Here is a 10,246-nt window from a genome sequence, read left to right on the forward strand (position 1 = left end):
GAAGGAGGAGACTCCAAGTACAGAGCATGGAAAAAGAGAATGGATCTTATTCTTGCTAAGCATAAAGTTTTAGATTTTTCTCAAGGAAAAGTTAAGAAACCTAAAGGTGATGTAGGAAAGGGAAATTATAGGGAAACTGCCATCTTGACCTTGAATCTAATAGTAGATGGAGTGAAGGGAAATATAATCCCATACATATCCAATATAGACTCTGCAAAGAAATGTATTAAGCCCTCTCCAAGTTGTTTACCATCAAGAAAATTGTTTATATATCTTGTCTCAAGAATGAATTAAGAACATTAAAGATGACAAAAGATGATATTGTTTCATCATATTTTGTAAGTATCTCTAGAATAAGACATGAACTCCAAGCTATTGATGAATTTTTGCCAGAGAAAGAACTCATGATTGTTGCACTACAAGGTCTACCAAAATATTGGATCTCTTTTGCATCAAGAATTAGCAGTTGGAAAAATACACCAAACTTTGATCAAATGTGGAATGCATACAGTCAAGAAGAATCTCACATCTCATTAGTAAGTGACAAAAAGGAGGATGAAGAAAACCATACTTCAAATTCTTACTTTTTCCATCACAAGAACAAGGGAGTGTACAAGATGTTAAAAGGACCACAGAAGAAGGTTGATCTATCAAAGATTGAACGTTAAAATTTTCATAAGATGGAACACTACAAAAGCCAATGTCTTGAGAATCCAAGAAATAAGAGGAAAGAAAGAGAACATGCAAATGTTGTCGATGAAACTCCGTCCAAGAAAACCAAGACTGAAGAATTTGAAGTCAAATATTTATACTATTAATTTTTTTGTTACATATCCTTCTAAGTCTACTATTTTAAGTTTTGTAATGTTTTCTTTTATGTTTTTATTTCTAGAGTTTGCAGATCTAATATAACGTTTTAGAAGTTTTTGGATTGTTCAAGTTTTAGGTATCCCTCAAAGGACTAGATTAAGAGTACCAAGAAAGTATATCTTTCTTTGTTTCACCTTTCATGTTTGGTTTCCTCCTCACATCAAGATTTAATTGTATTTTATACTCAACCTTTTTCTTTATGATTTCCTTGGCAGGAAAGCTTGTAGGATCACAAAGTTTATGGTTGAGACTTCAAAGGGGAAAAATGAATCATGAAAGTAGCTATATTGCAAAGGAACCCCTTTAGAATCATACTCTACTAGGTTTGTTAAAGAAAAAATCAAGGTATGTCTTAGACTACAGGTTTTGGCACAAAAGGTATGATGAGTATTCTTTTGAAATTTGTTTTACATTACTAACTTTATTTCTAGGGTCTTGAATCATAAATATTCTTGTTAGGGTGATTAATTATTAGATTGAATCTACCCTTATTATAATGCCTCATGTCATTTTATCATTTTTGTGAAACACTAACCTTTATGCTTCACTGTAAAAACTTGGCCTCGTGATTCGAAAGATATGTGAATGTCAATAATGAAAACCTAGTCTACTTAGGGGTTGTTGATAAACTCTAGAATATATAATGAAATCCTATTCTTTTGAAGTTCAGGCTTTTTAGAATGCCATGGTAAAAACCCTAGTTATTTAAGGTTTGATGTTAATGCCTAGGTATATAATGAAACCCTATATTTTTAGTGTTTGGTGAATTAGGGTTTATGAAAAAACACCTGTAATAATTATAATAAAATCCTAGGAATGAAACCCTAGGTGTATATTCTTCTGTATAGCCGAAACCCTAGCCTGATTAAATTGTTGTATATCTATTTTTGATGTATTGGTGTTTGTATCTAGGTTTTACCTAGCAAATATTGATATGAGGTGCTAGTGCATGATAACGAAACCCTAGATATGTATAAACGATAATGCTAACTTGATTATTGGTGATTTAGTTTTGTTAACGAAATCTAGGGTAGATAACAAAACCCTAGTAGAATATGTCATGAAAGCATACTTTTGAAACCTTAGATGTTTAGAACTATATTGATTGAGTTGCTTATATCTAAGACTTTATGTATCAAAGATGACATCTAGGGTTTATGACAAAACCCTAGCAAGATGTTGAAGACTAGTATATAAAAGATGTGACCCTTGTTAATTGTGAACCTAACTAGATTTAGGTATTTGATGTCTAAAGCTTGAATGTTTTGATGCTTACACTATAATAACATGATTATGAATTGATTTCAGGCTTCTACATATTTGTAATTTTGTTCTACCTGCTATTAAAGTTTTATAGGTACATAATCTTCAAGGTCTTGAAGATGTTCATAATTGAAGATAATAACAATGATGAGAATGATGAAGGAAGCTATAAAAACGATAATGATCAAGATGACCTTGATTCCATGTGAAATAAATGAATCCTTGAAAGGTTGAAGTCTCTCCAATGCTATAAAAGAAGGAAACTATTGAGTTGAGAGGGAGCTTAAGAAATGGTATATCTCCCCAATTAAGTGGAGGAAATATTATGATAGCCATAGTGAATACCTTGATGAAGGAATGAAACCAAAGAATGAATGGAAATACTACAAATTGATTTGCGAACAAAATACTTGGGAAGTAGTGATGTTGTATTTGGTGCTACTAATGAAAGAATAAAGCTTCTAATAAGTTGCATTTGGATAACTTGATGATGATATAAGTAACATCATAATAATTAAGGTCTCTGAAGGTTTGTTTTTACTTGTATATATATTTGAAGGTTTATTAGTGACTGGCATTGTGTTTGTACAAGAACTCTCCGAAAAAATATTGAACGTTTGAAGCATGCTTGGATTGGTGGATATATATTTGATTAAGTTGATTAGGAGAATTAATAATCTTGGGGCAACAATATTCTTGGGGGGATATCTCGCCATACTATTTGTTGATGTCTAGATACCGATGTAGGGAGAGTGGTGTTGCTCTTGGAGTTCTGACCTTGGATATGCACTTAGATCCCTCGGTTGGTGTTAGAGATTAAAATCCTTATGGTACCTAGAGTGCCTAAATCATGAGAACACCTTAGTCCCACCTGATTAGAGTACCTTGGCCATGTATCTAATCTATAACGCTATGTCTTTTCTGACTCTTCATAGAGCATATCATTTTGAGATCTCCCATGTGCCTCTGTATATATGTAATTATGAATACCTCCCTAGTTAAGAGGGAGTATTGAAAAATGTAACTAGTGTCAGTACTCATAATTCTATTTGAGTCATAATTTAATGTATTTGTCAAAATAAAGAAAAAACAAAATATTTTAAAGAAATTGACTTATTAAAGCATGGGTTTCATGCTTTGGTGAATGATTTTTAGGTTAAAACCTACACTTCTAGGGTTTATGTCAAGAGTCCTTGTCCTTGTCATCATGTAAAATACCCTTCCTCTGATTTATCAATCAAGAAAGAAATTTATTTTAGTGTCAAATAAGTCATTTAGGCCTCCTCCCCTATGTCGACCTCAACTTGGACAAGTCGATCTAATTAAGAGGAAAAATCCACTATATAAAGGCAACAACTCAACCTCATTAGGAGCACATACACAACAGATTTGACCTCCATTTTTTGGAGAAGAAAAGATGATGTGAAATTCAAGGAAGAAGGAGAAAAAATTTGAGAAAGAAGAGGAAACCCTAGAGAATAAATTTGGAGACCATTTTCTCTCTCTTGTGATTCACATGTGCGCAATTGTGGAGTTGCGGGAGCACTGAAGTTGTAGGGCTATAGTAGGGTTGAAATTCTGAAACTAGGAGGCTAAAATTCTAGTTTGTTGCTGGGTTGAAGCTATTAAAAAAGAAGAGATTACTGAAGTTTGCATAATCGTCTTAGAAGGCTGACTTGGTGGAGGAGGAAGGTATTTTGGTCTGGTATAAGGTCTTGGATTGTCTCAAGTTTTATTTGAATCTAATAGTGGAAGAGTTTGACTTGGTTTTCCCCTATACAGGGGTTTTAGCCCTGCATGAGTGCTTATATCAGGTGTTTTTCATCTTCATGTTTAGGTTTTATTATTGCTTGATGAAATTAATACAAAAGAAAAACATAAAGAAAAGTTAATAAGACTATAAGAATATCATAAGTAATTATCAATATAAGAGAATATTTCTACCTTTTGATTTTCTAACATAAGATATATTAAATGTTGTTGTATTTTCTTATTCTATATTCACTTATGAAATTTTGTGTATATATTTAAAGAAAAGATTTATGGGGGGGAATTTTGGCACTTCCGTAATTTTTTTTTATGATATGTAATGTAAACTCAACAACACTATAATTAAAATGCTAGATCTCAAAGTGATACCAAATGAGGAATGCAACAGAAAAAAAAATTGGAGGCACCAACCCTAGTGGGCAAGCTAGAGTCGCTAAGTTCTTTAAGGTTCATGCAGTAAAATATGAGGTCAATACCTTGGTTTGACTACCTTTGTCAAATGCCTATGGTTCTTCTTATAAAGTTACTAATAATAATAATAATAATAATAATAATAATAATAATAATAATAATAATAATCCACGTTTAAGGTCATAGCCAAGCCAGACACCAAATTGGTGTATTAGACCCCCTTGTTTGTGGGACAAGGGACCCACCTCCGTGTAGCGATTTGACTGCTAAGTCTACGAAGGCATACATACTCTACCCCCCTCTAGTTTTGAACCTGTGACCTCTTAGGAGGAAACACATGCTCTTAACCATTAGGCCCACTCAAGTTGTACTACATGTGTGTGCACACATGCCTAATGGCATGGCCCACATATTGGAGAGCTTTGAGCTTCATGCAAGAGGCCTCAAGGTTAGCCCCTTGGGATAATTGTATTTATTCTCTACATCACTAGATGTCCCCATGCACTATAATGAGTGCTAATGTATTTATATTCGATATAGACTTATATTGTACACATTGCACAAACTGCAAAGAAATGATATTGAGAGTTTTTACACATCGTGATATAGAGTTTTTACACATGGTTTTATTTGGGATGCATATATAGAGACATAATCTATTTCACGTAAAAATTTTCATATTTTTTGAGCAACAATATTTGAGAATTTATGAGACACCAATATTACATTATGTTATACATATCTACATTGTAAAGCTACATCTCAACACAATTAAAAGCGTAAAAATACCCATAATCATTACTAGATACACATTGTACTCAAAGTTCAATATAAATGAAAGTAATAAATTAAAATTTATAAATAAAATTGATAAATTAATTTCTTTATTTTCTAAAAAATAATTATGTTTGAATTGTGCATTTCAATCATATATAATTGTATAATATAATAACAAAATCTAATCAAAATCCTTTATAAATTCACAACTAAACATAATTAAATATTAATATAGAAACACAAAGAATAACTTAATAAATTAATCATAAATACAATACTCACAATCGCAACATAACATCTTATAATGTTCAAAAACACAAACAATGATCAAATTTCATCATTCTCCTATTTATCTCTTCTTTCTCCTAGATTTCATCATTCTCCTATTTATCTCTTCTTTCTCTTAGATTTCATATAAAATAATATAAGTTAATGTAATTTAAAATGGAGGAGTGTAGTTAATAGAGCAAATGGTTTTTTGATTTGAAAAATGACATAGTGTAATTAAGAGAGGAAATATTTTTTTAGTTTGAAAAATGACAGAGTGTAAATAATAGAGTCTAAAATTATAAATAAGTTAAAATTATAAAAGAGGATTAATAGAATAATATTATTGAATTTTATAAAAAATAATAATTAAAGATAACAATTTTATCTTATTCTATAAAATTAAGATAAAATTGTGTATATAATATTTGTAAATTATTAGTAGCTTTAGTGGTTGGGACCATGGTTTGTTCTCTTATTCACATCAATTCAATTTTAAGTGATATGTTTGACTCATTGTGCTAATGTTTGATCAATACCATTGAGATAGTTATTTCTCTCCGCTTAAGTCTCAAGTTATTAGTACATCTAGCTTAAGGGTTGGTTTCTACTCCATGGTAGGAGTATGGTTCCACATAGAAATACCATAACCCATACACACGTAAGTGAATCAAAGCCCATTCTCGTTTCCTCAATGTGCTAAAAGGTGGATAGAAGATAGAGCAATTCACCTAAAAATTATCCTAATATAATATCTTTTAAAAATGAAATTAACATGTCACGATAAATAATAACTTGTAAGTCACACATGTTTAACCATAATTTTAGTCTAGCTAATATGCACCTTATAATAATAAAATAAATATAGTATGGATGGATTTAAAAATATTTAAATTAAATGTTATACATTTTGATGTATATGATATTTATTAAATAATATTTTGATTGAAAAAATAATTTATTATTATTTAAGTCAAAATAAATTTTAAAATGTTTTCTTTATAAATAAAAATTTAAAATTCATTTTTGAATAATTGGTTATAGTAAAACTCTTATTAAATTGTTTTCTTTTTGTTGAAATGATATATATTTTTTGTAAGCTTGGTAGGACTCTCCGATTTTCTAGTTCATATGTCCATTATTCACCTCACTACAGTGTGAGGGTAGCACAAGATTCGAACCCGTTAGGTGAGATTTCATTCCACGACGCCACTTGAGTTACCTAAGACAGACAAAATGGAAAAAAAAAATATTATTTACCGTAATTTGCCTATATTTAACCATAGTTAATCATGGTCTATTAATTTTGCTCACATACGTAAGTCTGTCTGTTGTCAAATAGCATATCAATAAAGTAGTTGATATTTGCTTTCAAATAACACAACAATAAAGTGCTTGGCATTTGCTTTCAAATAACATAACAATAAAGTGGTTGATATTCATTGTCAAATAACATAGCAATAAACTGGTCTATAAACATCATTTTCCACCTTTTATATGCTATGACAATAATTTAAAAATACAGAAAACAAACATCATTTTCCACCTTTCATATGTTATCCTAATAATTTAAAAATACAGAAAATAATATAGATAACTATATATCAACATTTATGAATATCATTCAGCTAGTTATAATTAAAATGATTTTTATTCTAAATTAAAATAATATTATTATATTAAAATTTAGTCTTTTTCCGAACTAAAACATTTTTTGATTAATTAATTACACTACCATACATTTTTTGATTAATTAATTACACTACCATACAGTATAAGTTATTTGAGTTAAAAAAAACCATTGAATGGGCACAGTATAAGGCAGTGTAGCAGTCTATGGGGAGTGGAGTAATTGAATAAAGAGTAGTTTAAGATCATAAATTCTCTTGGAAATTATGGTATGAGTTTTGCTAAAATCTAACAAAATTTTGAGAAATGTGAGTTACAATTATTAAGATTTTAGATAACAAGTCAAACACCAGTTCTTTTTTATAAAAAAAAAGATTTTGGGTAACCATTCAAACACCCCGTTTGTTTTTTTATAAATAAATCGCCAAACTAGAGCGAAAAGTTCTCTGGGCACCCTATAGCAAGCTGCCATCTGTTGGTCGGTTGTCGTCACGTGTTTATTATTTGTGCTTCCACCTGTTAGTCTTCTGTGTTTGATTATGTTATACGGACACTGAGTCAGTGACACCGTAACGACGATAACGATGCAGATTTATTATTTGTGCTTCCACCCTGTTAGTCGTCACGTGTTTATTATTTGTGCTTCCACCTGTTAGTCTTCTGTGTTTGATTATGTTATACGGACACTGAGTCAGTGACACCGTAACGACGATAACGATGCGAAGGGTTGTGCTTGATGCTCCTATACTCTACGCAACGTGTCGCCAACAATAACGGTGCAGATTTAAGACATGTAGAAATTTCTTTTTTCGTGGTTTGCAACTAGAAATACAGAGAAAGGCTGGGCCCCATTTGTATAAAACAGATATTGAAATAAACATCGCCAGAATCAATTTTCAATTCAAGTTTAAAGCTGTTGAGCATCTATTTTGATGGGTATACGCACTCATTAAAAACCTTTGTGAATTTAACCCATGAATTCTCTTGCACATTGCAATGAATGCAACAGTAATTCGGATAAACGATCGGATTTACATTATAGCCATGACATTATTACATGGTTTGTTAATTCGGATAAACAAAACGTTTTAAGTTGTTTGAATTTTTAAAATTTTTGAAGTTGTTAACTAGTATAAATTTATTTTAACTAGGGATCTAATATGGATTAAGAGTGATAAAATTAACAGTGATGAAATTTTTTTAAATGCAAATTTATTTTAGATTGTAAAATTTGAAAAAAAACAAATCATTCATATACATCAAATTGTATTTTTGAATATTATATAGAATGCATAACATAAATTTGTAAGTTTTAAAAATCTGTTTTCATTTTAAGAGAAAGTTAACAGAAAAGAAATCTAAAAAAATAAAAAATGTAAATAATAAGGCAAATTCAAACATTTGAAAATAATATCACTACTACATTAAGGGTACTTTTAAGACATTTTTTAAGACAAAAGAAATCTTTTGTCTTAAAAAATCATTTTTTATTTTAGTTATTTTACATTAAAATTTAATATCAATTGAATTGTCTTAAATATAAAATTTAAGATAAAAACAATTTGAAACAAAAATATTTTAAGACAAAACTTTATATTTAAGACAAAAACAGTGTAAGATAGAAATATTTTAAGACAAAATATTAAATTCAAGACAAAAACAGTTTGAGACAAAAATATTTTAAGACAAAACTTTATATTTAAGACAAAAACAATTTGAGACAAAATTATTTTAAGACAAAACTTTATATTTAAGACAAAAACAATTTGAGACAAAATTATTTTAAGACAAAATTTTATATTTAAGACAAAAACAGTTTAAGACTTGAGACAAAACTTTATGTTTAAGAAAATGACCACTTAAAACGAAACACATTTAAGATAATTAACAATTAATACAAAAACATATCAATTTAAGACTATTATCTAACAACTATGAAATTGACTATGACAGGCTACTACTGTCTCGTGCCTATACCGATGTTGTTTATTAACTTACCATTCACGCTATCTTATATAAAGACAACGATTTGTTGGGTTCTTCGTTTTGTGGGGGTAATCGACTCTGAAGAACTCGACAACTTTTCCTTGCCAGATTTCCTGGACATCAATTCGACTTTTGTCCCTTCGATCTTTGTTGATACGATTAGAAACAATTTGTTTGTCATTGCATTCAGTCGATGAGTCACTTTAGTGGATACCATTGCAGAGAAATTGATAAACTAACTAAACTGTGGACTCCTTCTCCTGGTTATCTGATTAAGCCTCAAGTTTAAATTTCCCTTAATATGCATCCCCTTAGACTTTGGATCTATATCAAGGTAATCAGCTGCAAGAAAGATTGCAATGTGGTTGGCTTACAATTCGGTAGAGAGTTGAAGTTCTTCCTTCATTTTTGAGTCATCATTAAACACACAGATCGATAAGTGTACATTGCTTATGTGTATTGCCTTATGGAGTGTGATGAGTCTTGTTACAATGTGAATGGTGCAATATCTTGCATGTTTGTAAATGTAAATGAATGTCTGAGTTTTGATGCTCACTGTGTCTTTGTGATTAGAATGGTGTCATGTATGCACATGAATATTAAAATGTGCCTAGGATATGCTATTCATTATTATGTGCGTGGTGAATGCGCAATTATGTGTTCATGTTCAATCACCTGAATTCTAAATTTCATGGGTATACTTAGTTTAACCAATCCCTATGCTAGTTATTCTATCAATACTAAGAATTTAGGTATCAAGAATTGGGCCATGAGTCTCCTTAAAATTACAGGAGGGTGGGCGCACAACAATTGTAATTATTCTTTATGAACATAGCCTAGCTTTCTTTTTAGTCCATATATGATATGTTTTCAAGGTCGAGAGGAAGTGGGAGAACATGACTTTGTTGACATGTTAGCGGGTCCAACACCTAGTGGACACTGGTGAAACCACACCCTAGTGGCACCATGTTGTGTGTATAGACACCAACCATAATCCATCGACCCCAGTGATCAAATATGAGGTTAGGGAAGAGTCTATACATTTGGCCAAATGTTGTTTTATTTTGGGTGAGAATCTTAAAGGCCAAGAGTGTGGTTCAGGCATAACTGGGAGAGTTGGGAACATTTTTAGCTTCCCTTCGCTGAGATATTTGTACCCCACAACACCCTAAGAGTGTAAAAAATAATATAAATTTGCTACTACTAATGTATTTGAACTGAAAACAAGAGATTACAAATTTCCTCTAATTTTTTGCGAAATGTAAATCACAAT

This window comes from Pinus tabuliformis, chromosome 8, assembly GCF_031772625.1.
Source record: "Pinus tabuliformis cultivar Carrire ecotype Pingquan chromosome 8, CPIR1, whole genome shotgun sequence".
Taxonomy (NCBI): Eukaryota; Viridiplantae; Streptophyta; class Pinopsida; order Pinales; family Pinaceae; genus Pinus; species Pinus tabuliformis.